The 14,437-nt window shown below is 43.6% G+C and overlaps 1 pseudogene; it reads right to left on the reverse strand.

Moving 5' to 3' along the window:
- Positions 1-457: 457 nt before the first annotated feature.
- On the reverse strand, positions 458-1,396 carry LOC103009313 (olfactory receptor 10V1-like; annotated as a pseudogene).
- Positions 1,397-14,437: the final 13,041 nt, after the last annotated feature.

Here is a 14,437-nt window from a genome sequence, read left to right on the forward strand (position 1 = left end):
TGATGCTGAAGATAGTGATAATGATGTACACTGCTACATCTCCCTCTAAAAGTCACAAAGTAGGGACTTCCCCGGTGGTCCAGCGATTAAGACTCCATACTTCCACTGCAGGGGGCGCAGGTTCAATCCTTGGTTGGGGAAATAAGACCCCACATGCCCTGCGGCAAAATAATAATAATAAATAGAAGTCACAAAGTATTTCCACTTAATATATCTTTTGATCATGATAACTATCCCAGAATTTAGGTCTTGTGGGCATTTTCATCCCTATTTTAGAGATGAGGAGTCTAAGAATGAGAAAAGGAAAATGACTTTTCAAAAATAATATAACCAGGAAGAAGTAACAGTGTAAAACCAATGACCTCTTAGCCCCTGTCGTCTCCCGTCTTTCAGAGAGCATACCCATTCGTCTCTACTCAGCAATGTTACACAGGAACATCCAGGGTGTTTGTTGCGTTTAGGATGACAGGACCCTCATCAATGCTCTCTTCAAAGCATCCTTAAGCTCTCTGTTCCTCATGCTGTAGGTCAAGGGGTTCAGCATAGGGGCGATGAATGTGTAAACCACAGACACTACCTGGCCCCTCTGTGGAGAGTAGCTGGAGCCGGGGCACAGGTAGATGAGGCTCGCACCTCCATCCTGGAGGAGAACCATGGCCAGGTGGGAGGAGCAGGTGGGGAAGGCCTTGTGCTTCCCCTCCACAGAGCGGATCTTCAGGATGGCAGGATGATGGACACATAGGACAGGGTGATAAGCAGGAAGGGGATGGTGAAGACAGTGCCACCGACCACAAACAGAGTGGCCTCGTGGACCCGGGTATCTGCACAGGCCAGTCTCATAACAGGAAGGACATCACAATAGAACACACCGATTTCTTTGCTCCTACAGAAGGGGAGTTGGAAGATGAGCACAGTCAGCTGCATGGCCAAGATGAACCCCAACACCAGAGAGCCCAGGGCCAGTCGGGCACAAAACCACCAGTTCATCGCGAGGGTGTAACGCAAAGGGTGGCAGATGGCCACGAACCTGTCATAGGCCATGACGGCCAGCAGAATGCAGTCAGTGCTGCCCAGGAATATGAAGAAGAACATCTGGGCACCACAGCCAGGCAGGGAGATGAGGGTTTTCTCCATGGACAGGGTGCTTGCCAGAGTCAGAGGGGCAATGGTGGAAGAGTAGCAGATCTCCAGAGCTGCCAAGTTTGGCCAGGAAGAAATACGTGGGGGCGTGGAGAGAACGGTCAATCCAGAGGATGAGAGAAATGGAGAGGTTGCCGCTGATGCTGACCAGGTACATAATCAGGAAGGTCACGAAAATCAGCAGCTGTACCTCGGGGAGTTTGGAGAAGGGGTGGAAGTGGAGGTGAATCATTCCAGTCTGGTTTGCATCCTGCATGTATTCAATGCATCGGGCCTGCTGATGGCACAGGCGCTGTCCCCTGAGGATAGATAAATGTCAGGACACAGGGCTCCTGCTGGATGACCCATTCAGCTCCTGGCCTCTCCCTTCCTTCCTCAACGAAAACCATCTTTACCTCCAAATTCAGCAACTTACTTCTACAACAGCTTTTTTGTTGTTGTAATCACCCAGAAGTAGCTCCCCACTGAAATCTTTTCTTTTTAATTGTGGTAAAATATACATTACATAATATTTATCATTTTAACCATGTGTAAGTGTACAATTCAGTGACATTAAATACATTCACAATGTTGTATAACCATCACCCCTATCTATACCCAAAACTTTTTTATCATCCCCAGCAAAAACTCTACCCAATAAACTAATGATCTCCTCCACGATCTCCTCCTCCCAGCTCCTAGCAACCTCAATCCTACTTTGTCTCAGTGAATTTGCCTATTCTACATACCTCATGTAAGTGGAATCATATAGTATTTGTCCTTCGGTGTCTGGCTTATTTCACTAAGCATAATGTTTTCAAGGTCCATCCATGTGGTAGCTTATATCAAAATTATGTTCCTTTTCATGGCTGAATAATATCCCATTGTATGTGTGTATGCCACATTTTGCTATCCATTCATCTGTTCATGGACACTTGGATTGTTTCCACCTTTTGGCTATTGTGAATAATGCTGCTATGAAAATTGGTGTATGAATATCTGTTCAAGTCAGCGATGAAATGTTAACCCACAGTATACTATTCCTAGACCACAAATCTCTACGCCCTCAATCTCTTGTCTGGTTATCATTGACCAACAGTATGACCTTGAACAACTTGCTGAAGCTTTCTGCTTCAATTTCTTCATCTGTGAAGACAACAGTAGGACACAGCAGGTAGGATTGCTGTGAGAACTAAATGTGTCTGGCCCCTAGGAAACTCTCCATAAATGTTAGCAATCATCATTAATACTATTCTTCTTCCACCTTTTCAAGACCACCTTTGATGCCTCCAGTTCCCCCAAATAAGCCTCCTTTGGGCTTTCCTCCCTGCCCCATCCAACCAAGATCTATGGTCCATCTCTTCCATCAGTCTTTTACCAATACTGTCACTGTCTTTGGCTCCTTGATCTTCTGCCAACTCTGTTGCCTTCGGTAATATCCAGCATCTTCATTCCAGGCTGAACATGACTAAAGAAGATCACAAATTTCTGCTGACTTGTGCTACGGTAGGGATACAGGTATTATCAACCCCAGTGCTGTCCCCAAGGCTCTGAGTCAGCTGCTCCTTTGGGTCCCCACCAAGACCGGGGCAAATTTCCCTGGTGTCTTTAAGACCTCTCTTCTGCTACCTCCCCTCTCACCAACAGTAATGACCCAGCCTCCGACTTCACTGAAAAAAATAACAGAAGCCACCTGGAGGCAACTCATCATCATGCTCACCAGCTCTAGACCCACAACATTCTCCCTCCATATACCCACAGCAAATCCCCATATGCCTCTCTAGAAGTGTCCCCTCTCCTCTGCAAAGCTAGTGGTCTCAGCCCCTCCTGCTTCGTCTGTGATCTTACTTCACAATCATTCAGTCTGTCTCCAGTATCTGCCTCTGCTCCCTCATGGCAAAAAGCAACTTCCCTTAATCTTATATCATCCTCTAAAGGCTCCCTGTCTCCTTTGCATTTCAACCATTTCCTATTCTTTCTGTAGCACAGTCTGGTTCCGGTCTTACACCCAGAGACCACTCTAATGAAGGTCACCAATGACTTCCAAATTGCTGAATCCAGTGGCTACTTTTTGACTTGACCTCTGTTGCACTGGAGTCTCCCTTTTCCTTGAAATTCCTCACCCAAGGACTCTGTGATGCTATTCTAGCCAAATTTTTTTCCCACCTCTCTGGACACTATGTTTCCATCACTTTTGGAGACTGCTCTTCCTCTTAGTGATACGCAAAGGGAAGGTTTTGTTGGTTAATCTAGGTCTACCCCCCCAGATCCACTCTTCACCCTGCTCTGCCGCCTGGGAGGCTGGTCACTAAGGCCTGAATCATGTGAGCTCACTCACCCTGTGGCTTCTGGTTGGATGTGGCCAATGAAGGTACTTGAAGGAAAATAAAGAGTAGCACAAAGGTCTGTAGGGTATTTATCCCTCTCCCCATACACACACCACTACCCCCTTCTCCCTCTACCATGATGGTTCTATGACCACAGCTCTTGTTGGGTGGCCCATCTTCCATGGCTCCAGTTTTTGCTGGGCTCCAGTAACAGTGTTCTCTCACCTTGTCACTTCAGGCCCCAGGATGCAAACAGTTTCCTACCATTGCTAGCCCTGAGTGCCTCACCATCCCTTACAGTGTAACAAGGAAAAATAAATCTGAGTCCATATTGGATCTTTTTCTTTTCGTTTAACCTTTGTTTTCTATTGTTTTTGCTACAAGTTAATCACTAAAGTGTTGCCTATATGCTTAAAGTATACATAATGGCCCATCTCTGGGAACCCTGCCTCCCATGCCTGAGCTTAAGCTAAAATACCTTTGTTTAGCTCACAGGAAACATCCTGACCAGGCCCACCCGTGAATGACTGCAGGAAAGAAGAAATTAACACCTTCCTGGGAACCTGGCTGGAACCAGGAAATATTTGCAACAATTTATTGCCTTTTTTACTTTATCTCCTCATCTCCCCCTCTTTGTTCTATAGAAGAAACTAGCATCCAAACCCTAGCAAGATGGTTCTTTGGGACACGAGTCCACCATCTTCTCAGTCTGCTGGCTTTCTGAATAAAGTCACTGTTCCTTGCCCCAACAACTCGTCTCTCGATTTATTGTCCTGTCTTGCGGTGAACAGTCCAAGCTTGGACAGTAAGTGCCCTTAATTCTGCCCTCACTTCTATAAATGGTCCCCAAATTAAATGCCAAGTCCTGTCCATATGACTAGCATAGAGAACATTTTAACAGATGATTGTTGAATGCATAAAGGAAAAGAATCTTATTATTTTAATTTATTTTAGAATCTCTTTATCCAGTTTTCTTTCTGCTGCCCATGATCGGTAGGAAAGAATTTCAGGGCAAGTGTACATGGTATCCAAAACAACATACCCTGACTACACACACACACCAACACATCATATCTACTGTAGAAACAAAAACTGATACTTGGCCTTGTGTCCAATGATTAAGTGTCAATACTTCACATGCCACAGTAAGTGGGGGGGGGGGACACTTTGCACCCTGAGTTAAACCAAAACTAACAGGATCACCTGACTGGTTTTGTCCCCCCACCAAAGAATGTATTTTTGCTTACTTTTGCTGTGCTGATGTCTGAAGATATATCACAACCTTTATGAATATGATAATCATGTAAGGACATTGTTGTTTTCCACCACAAACAGAATAATTCAACCTTAGTATTCTTGCTGATTTGCAATTTTTTCCTTTGAATGTTTGTTGTGTTTTTTATTCTGGCAGGCCGGTACTTTTAAAGTCTGGCTCCCTGCATGTTTTGCAAGTTTTTCTTTCCTTTTCTAAATGCTTCTGCCTCTGTACTGTCATCTGTTGGGCACAGCCTTGTGTGGAGTAAGAGGGTTGGAAGATGGGTGGAATCATAGTGGGAAATTTTTCACTTGGAAGTTTCTAAGACTATTATTCCTTGAGAATTTTAATTCCTTTTCTAGGAGAAGCATTGGAGCACACACCTGCCTGCCTCTCTTTCTACTTTGGGTAAAGACGACCAACACACCCTCTACCCCAAATAATCTTCGTGAATTAGACATTAAGGGGACAAGTCGGGCACAAGAAAGAGAACTATTATTTATAACCAGGGATCTCACCACTCCTTTAATGATGTGTTTGTCTCTGTGATCACTTGTGTATCTCTGTCCCCTCCTCATCTCCATGAGGGCAGGGACTGATTGGATTCTGTTCTTCACTAATACCCAGGACCTAGCACAATACTGGGTACCATGTAACTCTGTATTGACATGAACACTGGAGAGTTACTGAGGTTCTATCAATGTCAACGACTGCTCCCCAGTACTTTTGAAGTAGAATAATCTTCAGTTTAGTACTCTGATGCTAAAAGAGCATATCCCTTCTAGAAAGAAAATCAGCAATTTTCAAGAAATTATATGTATTGAATCACTACCCTCACATTGAAGGATCTGTCCTGAGGTAATAGTCTGGAATATAGAGCCAAATACACAAAGATATGTGCAGTGTGCTTTGATAATAATTTTCATAAGGAAACAAAACAAATGCTTAACAAGAGGTGACATTCTAGTCACTTGAGGTGTATTAATATGATGAACTGTTGTATTGACATTAAAATTGTTATAAGGTTTAATACAGTGAGAAAGTGCTTACAATATAATGTTAAATGAAGAAAATGAAAAGGCAACATTGCATGCGGAACATGACACCAATTCTGCTACCAGTCTAAAAGGAAACAATAAACTCTCAATGGTGTCTTAGAGAAAAATGGGAGATGACTATTTTCTTCATGCTTTTCTCCATTTTTCAAACTTTCTGTGAAGAATATGTGTTTATTTTTAACATTACAAATGTTATTGCTTTTTTAAATGCCCATTTGAAAGGCAAGGACACTGAAGTACATAACATACCCCTAGTTATACAACCAGGAATTGTCAGAACGAGGATTAACACCTAAATATAGCCACAAAATCTGCACACTTGCCAATGATGTTGTCCAAGATTGTGCTAAATCTAGTTATTTATTTATGTGCTTGTTCATTTCCAGACATACCACAACCTTGACTTGGGCTGAGTTTGTTGTTAAGTAGTTAACCTTCCTTCCTTCCTACCTTCCTTCCTTCCTTCCTACCTTCCTTTCTTCCTTTCTTCTTCCTTCCCTTTCTTTTCCATCCCTTCCCTTTTCTTTCTTCCTATTTTCCTTTCCCGCTCTCTTTTTTTTCTTTACCTTCATCTCTTTTTAGAGTCAACCTTTCAGACTTAGCTCATCATTCTAGCCCATTGAGATCTTATGGAGAATGACAATTCTTTTTTTTTTTTTTTTTAATTATTTATTTATTTATTTATTTACTTGGCTGCACCAGGTCTTAGTCGCAGCATGCGGGATCTAGTTCCCTGACCAGGGATCGAACCCTGGCCCCCTACATTGGGAGCACGGAATCTTAACCACTGGACCACCAGGGAAGTCCCAGAATGACAATTCTTTACTCCAACAAATAATCAATTTCTCCCCATTGTCATCTACGACTCTAATGAACATGCTTCCCAAAGCTATAACTGTGCATTAGACCATAGCTCAAGGAAGCCACATCCCTCAAGCATACTGCCCTTAATATCCCTCAAAATTTTCTTCAGAATATCAGTCAGTTTTCAAATCAGTTTAAAAATACAAGGCTCTCTGTGTGGAATATCTCTGAAACACTTAAAAACTACAGTGAATTCCACTGCAACAAACAATCACATTGTTTATACAATGGATGTTCAACATACCTGGGATAAAGACTCACCTGACTTCTCAATGCATTCCCCACACCCTCACCCAGACACATACATATCTCTCTTAATGAACACACATAAGTCATCCTACTTGTCTGTGAGAGCTACATAATTCATTTCCCTTTTTGCCTTAGCTGCTAGGAAGCCCAAAACTAAGTTTTATATTCAATCGCTTAGCATTTCTCAGCCCCAATATCTTCATTTCTATTTAACTTTTGTCTTTTATTCTGCCTTTTATAAGTTGATCTTGATCTCATTGTAGCTAGGGTTTTACTGTAAGGCACTCTATTTTTAGGAGTATTCAAAGAATAATAAATATATTATACAAATAAAAAATTATTCTTGCCTTTTGTGTCTTCATCCAAGGCATTGATGAGTGAGTGAGAAATCTCTCCCTTCTTCACTCCCAAGTTTACTCCTCCTCTGGGGTCTTCTCAGTGGGATAAAAATAACAATACTGTGAGCTTTGGTGGTGGTTAAACATTCTCTTCCACTGTCTGCTTTATCCTGCCTTTGCTATTGCACAGTTCCTTGCTACGTGAATCAGGAAACGCCAGACCTCTTCTTACCCAGGAACTATAAACCCTCAGTAACACTGCATCCTCTTTGATGAGTCTCTTTTGTGGCACCAGCACTGCCTCCAAAGACATGGCATTCTTCACACGGAGAGCCCTTCCTTTTCCGTAAAGACCTTTGCATACTCATCTACCTTCTCCCCTCACTGAGTGTAATTAATAGGACTGTTCGTGCATTCACTTATTTGACAAGAATTTATCTAGCAGCTACTATCAACTAGGCATTGGGTGTGTAACTTGAAAACTGAGCAGATTACACTATGTTTTCTGGGTGTCCCAACAAAGCATGTAGTCCTCTTTGAACAACTCTCTCATACCCGTCTCAGACAACCTAGGAAATGGGAAACATTTCTGTCTCTCTAGGGAGAGACAGAGTTTCCTTCTCTCACCCTCAGCAGTGGAGTGTCTTTTGAAGATCTGCTTGTTGTTAGTATATTTGACATCAATAGTGTCACATCATTGGCTCCAGGAGGTTAAACTAATGTTCCAATTCATTTGTATCTATCTCCACATGAGGAAGCCCCTCACAGGATCAGGAAAGCCCAAGGTCAGTAGGGTTCATTGGTTCATTCCCCAGGGTCTAGACCACACAACAACTCAATCAGCCTGGTCTTCCCTTACCCTCCTTACCTTCTGCCTAGAGAGGCTGGCAGCCACATCCTTCCCTGAGGTTTAGTGAAGCCCAAGGTGGAATCCTCTTCTTAATACCTTGGGAACCATTGAGACTGAATCTCTGAGAAACTACCCAGAGAACTGAGGAAAGCACACATCTAGAAAGAGTTAATCCTTCCCTGCTGCTACATCTCAAGGGAAGAATGTGGGACTTTGGGATTTGCAGAGTCAGAATTCTGGGTTCTTTCTCAACTCTCACCCCTTCTCATCTCATTTCTGGAGAATTCCCTGCCTACTTTGGTTCAACCAAGCCCCAAGAGGCTATCTTAGCTTTTAACTTGACCATCCCCTGTAGGTCAATATTTGAACACAAACAGGAATTGTTTAAGGACATGATATTCTAAACTGGTCTAATTGCTGCTAGACTTAGCTATATTTTAATTATTGCCTAAATTTTTACTCTCCAAGTTTGAGGTAGTTTAGAAAGACATACAGTTTTTTTTTTAATTTATTTATTTTATTTATTCATTTTTGGCTGCATTGGGTCTTCGTTGCTGCACGTGGGCTTTCTCTAGTTGCCGCGAGTGAGGGCTACTCTTCGTGCGGTGTGTGGTCTTATTGCGGTGGCCTCTCTTGTTGCGGAGCATGGGCTCTAGGTGGGCGGGCTTCAGTAGTTGTGGCACGCGGGCTCAGTAGTTGTGGCTTGTGTGCTCTAGAGTGCAGGCTCAGTAGTTGTGGTGCATGGGATTAGTTGCTCCATGGCATGTGGGATCTTCCCGGACCAGGGCTCAAACCCGTGTCCCCTGCATTGGCAGGCAGATTCTTAACCACTGCACCACCAGGGAAGTCCTTCACTCACTCTTTTTTTTTAATGTAACAGCATCATTGTACTGGCTATATTTTTTATCCCTCACTTTTAAATAAATACAAAAAAAAGGTTTAAATGCTCATGTATGTATCACCAAAAACTTTCATCTCAAGGACAAGTAGCTTTGAAAACTCTGGAAATATTGTTGAAATGAAGGCCTACAGGTGTATGTGTGTGAGAGAGAGATTGAGAGAGAGAGAGAGAGAACTTGGCAGGAGTTTGTCAAAGCAATCTTGAAAGAAAAATGCAAAACAATTCCAGAAGAAACAATCACCAGCCACTTGAAAGTCTAATTGTATGTGTACTGAGCTGGGACGTATTTTAGCAAGTATCAGTGGTTGACTCAGAGAAGAACAAACAAAGCCACTCTGCTGCTCTGGAGCAGAGGCTGCCAGCTGCTGACCCACACGCTACACATAGGCGGTGGATGGCTTTTCAGACGCTTTGTGTTCAGCGGTTTTGTTAACACTGCTCAACACTTCAGAATGCTATATAACAGAACAGCTGCCGTGCTGGGGCTGGAACTCACTTTATTTGGAGTCTAGACCCTTTCCGCTGCAGCCAGAGCTACAGTCATCTCTGAGTGACACCACAGGCCCTATCTGGCAGTCTACTTTTTAATTCCAGCCACACAAAATTTTTTTAACCTTTCTTCTTTAAGTTCTCCATTTTTGCCTCCCAGTTCCATTTCTCCCTCTCTCCATTTCTTTTGCCTTTCTTTCTCTTCTTTTTTTCCTAGTCCCCTATGATTTTCTATTTGCTGAATTTAATGTGCCTATACCTTACAGGTGCTAAGTAATTATTCATGTTTAAAAGGCTGCAAGGAGAAAAATCTGCTGACTCTGAAACCATGCCCCAGAGGGTTAACAGAAATTGGTGACTAACAGAAATTCTTTTTTTTTTTTTTTTTTATAGCTACTTTATTTATTTATTTATTTATTTTTGGCTGTGTTGGGTCTTCGGTTCGTGCGAGGGCTTTCTCTGGTTACGGCAAGTGGGGGCCACTCTTCATCGCGGTGCGGGGACCGCTCTTCATCGCGGTGCGCGGGCCTTTCACTATCGCGGCCCCTCCCGTTGTGGGGCACAGGCTCCAGACGCGCAGGCTCAGTAGTTGTGGCTCACGGGCCCAGCCGCTCCGTGGCATGTGGGATCCTCCCGGACCAGGGCTCGAACCCGTGTTCCCTGCACTAGCAGGCAGATTCTCAACCACTGCGCCACCAGGGAAGCCCTAACAGAAATTCTTGAACCTGTCTTAAAGCTTGCTAAAAACCCCTCTGCCTGGTGCCTGCCTTCACGGAGCAAGTTCACCTTAATTATTTTCTTGCAGATTGCGTACCCTCCAAGCTTCTCATAGCCTAAACAGTAAGATGTTTGCCCTAGGAACTTGGAGTCAGCTGTGTGTAGTTCTACTTCTAGCTGGCTAAGACTGGCTGGGACCACTGACCCTAAAACTGGGCCTGTGCAGGTGTCTAATGACCTTTTAACATCAGAAGGCCAAAAACTCCACCCTCAGATCATGCTTAACACCACCATTTTGAACACACATCCCATGAAGAAGCATGTAACTCAGATATGCCTGCGCAGAACACCAATTACCTCACCTTTTCCCTACCTCAAATCGCCTTTCCCCATGTCTAAGACCACCTTGGTTCTTTCCTTTTTTTTTTTTTTTTTTTTTTTGGCTGTGTTGGGTCTTCATTGTTGCACGCGGGCTTTCTCCAGTTGCGGCGAGTGGGGGCTACTCTTCGATGCGGTGCGCGGGCTTCTCATTGCGGTGGCTTCTCTTGTTGTGGAGCACGGGCTCTAGGTGCTTGGGCTCCAGTAGCTGTGGCACGCGGGCTCAGTAGTTGTGGCTCGCGGGCTCTAGAGCACAGGCTCAGTAGTTGTGGCGCACGGGCTTAGTTGCACCGCGGCATGTGGGATCTTCCCGGATTAGGGCTCGAACCCGTGTCCCCTGCATTGGCAGGCAGATTCCTAACTACTGTGCTACCAGGGAAGTCTACCTTGGTTCTTTATCCCAAAATATCTCAGGCCCCTGGCCTTCAGGGAGATTGAGCTGTGAGACTGGTTTTCCTGTCTCCTCTCCTTTCTTGGCTGTCTTGTGAATAAACCTTTTCTTTGCTGCAAATCTTGGCGTCTCAGTGTTTTGACTTGCTGCATGTCAAGCAAACAACCTGGTTCAGTAACAACTCCTTAGTGACACTAGCTTTTAGTCATCTTCTGATCCTTCTTCTAGAATCGGACTCCACGGAGTTTAGATGAGAAAATGACTGTACCCAGTGAGGCCACGAAGCTATTTCTATGACCAATGTATCATTTTCTCCCAGGATGCTCTCTCCACATTCCCCACTGGTTCACTGAGTCTTTCCAGCTGTTACTGAACCAAAACTTGGGTCCGCTCGCCCACACACAGTAAAGCCAATCTACTGACACCAGGTTGTGGGGAAGGAAAGTGCACTGCTTACTGTAAGGCGCCATACAAGGAGTCCAGGACAGCTAATGCTCAAAAAGCCAAACTCCCCGATGGGTTTCAGCCAAGCCATTGTAAAGGCAAGGTGAGGGAGGGGAGTCGCAGGGTATGTGATCAGCTCGTGCACAATTCTCTGATTGGTTGATGGTGAGGTAACAAGGCAGTGTCACAGGGGTTAAACATGATCAATCCACGAAGACATGAGGCTGCGTGCTCATGGTCATCAAGTAGTTAATTTCTTCCATTTGGTGGTGGTTTTAGCATCTGTAAAATACTCAGGAAACGTGCATCAGATACTATTATCTAGGTACTTCAGAAAGGAGCTAAAGCAGAGGATATGGGGGAGAGGTCTGCCCTGGGAAGGCCCCCTAGGGTCCTGCTCAGGTACACAGCTGACCCCAACATTCAACCTGGTTCTCCAAAATGCAATTGAAAACCACAGTGGACATAGTTGACAGGTATGTGCAGTGTCTCTGTGGGCTGAAGGGGGGCCAGTGAATCCTGCTGTTTCTCAGTGAGGCCTTGACCTTTATCCTGACCCACATCTCACCTCTCCAGGAAGAGGAAGCGGAGACGTGCTCCAGCAAAGGCTGTGTGGCCCCAAAGATGTTTTTTTTTTCCTAAGAGGAAAGATCAATAGTGGCGAGGTCTGAATGTCACTACAAAAAAATCGTTTCTTCTATTTGTTCTTGAAGTTTTTTTAGTTCCCAGGTCAAACTTATCTGGGTAACAATCAAATCTTAAAATATATCTGAAAGGATTTGTGTTTGGTAATGCGAAGAGGGTATGGGTCTAACTGGTTGCATTTTCTTTTTTTTTTTTTTTCTTTTTTGACGCAGCAATTTCACTGCCAGGAATTTATTCTACAGATTTACAAGTATGCAAAGATTTGTGGACAGGGACACTCATTGCAGCATTATTTATCACAGTAAAACAAATGTCCAAGGGGTGGGATAGGGAGGGTGGGAGGGAGACGCAACAGGGAGGAGAAACGGGAACACATGTACATGTATAGCTGATTCACCTTGTTATACAGCAGAAACCAACACACCATTGCAAAGCAACTATACTCCAATAAAGATGTTTAAAAAAAAATACCCATCAACAGGGGGACCAATTGAGTAAAATCAATACTCTGCATCTATTAAAAAGAATGAGGTAGATCTATACGTGCTGATATAAAAAGATGTACAAGATACATTAAATGAGGAAAGGGGCAGAAGAGCCTTGTAACACTATCCCATTTGTGGATTTTTGAAGGAAACTGACTATACCTATATCTGTACTGTAATAGAAAATCTCTGGAAAGATATACACAACAAGAAACTGTGAATGGTGGTTACCACTGGGGGAAGCTTTATTTTTTATTTTGCATTTTTCTCTACTGCTTTGAATTTCTTTTCATGAACACGTATTATTTTTAAAATGTAAAAGAAAACATTTAAAGAAGGAATAAGGGACCAATGAAAGGTAACGTATCAAAAATTAAAGAAGAAATTTCTCAAACTTACCATTAGAAGGCAAATTCAGCAATAGGACCTGAGGTCAGTAAGACATGGTAGCTCACTGGTGAACCCTTCCTGACCCAGCTGACTTGGCAGTATGAACACGCTGCCCTCCCTCGTTCAATTTGCTCACCTGTTTTACTTCCTCACAGCTTGGTGTCTGTTACAACAGACTCATTTCATCAAGACGCTGCTTGAGTAAAATAGTGTTTGCGAAAGCACTTCCGGAAAGACATGCTTGCCAATCAGGTTCTCATAGTTTTAGGTTTATTCCCTAAACTAAAATCAAGTTAGAACATCAGAGAGCTGTGTTCTTTAGTTGACTGTGATCATTCCTTCCAGAACTGTGTTAAGTGACTTGAACGTCAGTGTCACTCCATCCATTTACATTGAGAATTAGCCCTAGAAAATTCACTTCAAATTTACTATATGTTATACTGGTTAAGGTCACAGGCTCTGGAATGAAACTGTGCCAGCACTTACTGCCTGTGTGATCTTGGGAAGATGACTTAACCCCTCAGAACTCCAGTTCTTTATGTGTAAAATGGGGATAATAATGGTACCTATCTCCTAAGACTTTGTGGGATTCAAGTAAGGTAATGTGTACTAAGCACCTAAAACAATATCTGGCTCATACTTCAGTGCTCAATAAATGATAGCTAGTGTTATTATTATAATTGTTGGTAGGTTGTTAAATGTGCTGTATTCTCTTTTGAAAAGCAGTAAGGAAAGATTCTTTTACATCTGAGATTTAACCCCAAAAAGTGTTAAGTTTCTCCCTATGTCTAGAAATTATATGACCTTTGAAACTCTCAAATTTAATTGTATTTTATTTTTTACTTTGGCTACTAGGAAGCTCAGATACCTGTAGGTGACCACTATTATAAACTGCAGAGAAGCACATGGTTTACATTTCTTTTGTTTGTTTGTTTGTTTTTTGTTTTTATTTTTGGCTGCATTGGGTCTTTGTTGCTGTGTGTGGGCTTTCTCTAGTTGCAGCGAGCGGAGGCTACTCTTCGTTGCAGTGCACGGACTTTTCATTGTCGTGGCTTCTAGGCGCACAGGCTTCAGTAGTTGTGGCGCATGGGCTTAGCTGCTCCGCAGCATGTGGGATCCTCCCGGGCCAGGGCTCGAACCCGTGACCCCTGCATTGGGGGGGACATTGGCAGGCAGACTCCCAACCACTGCGCCACCAGGGAAGCCCATGGTTTACATTTCTGCATAGAAATCTTACTACTATATTCCTCCTGAACTTTGCCTTCACCCTGATCTTCTTGACTATGTGGGGGTTTTTTGTTTTGTTTTGTTTTTGTTTTTTTAATTTTTGGCTGCACTGGGTCTTGGTAGCTGCACGTGGGCTTTCTCTAGATGAGACAAGTGGAAGCTACTCTTCGTTGCGGTGCACAGGCTTCTCATTGCGGTGGCTTCTCTTGTTGCGGAGCACGGGCTCTAGGTGCTCCAGCTTCAGTAGTTGCAGCATGTCGGCTCAGTAGTTGTGGCGCACTGGCATAGTTGCTCCACCGCATGTGGGATC

The sequence above is a fragment of the Balaenoptera acutorostrata genome, chromosome 9, assembly GCF_949987535.1.
Source record: "Balaenoptera acutorostrata chromosome 9, mBalAcu1.1, whole genome shotgun sequence".
Lineage (NCBI taxonomy): Eukaryota > Metazoa > Chordata > Mammalia > Artiodactyla > Balaenopteridae > Balaenoptera > Balaenoptera acutorostrata.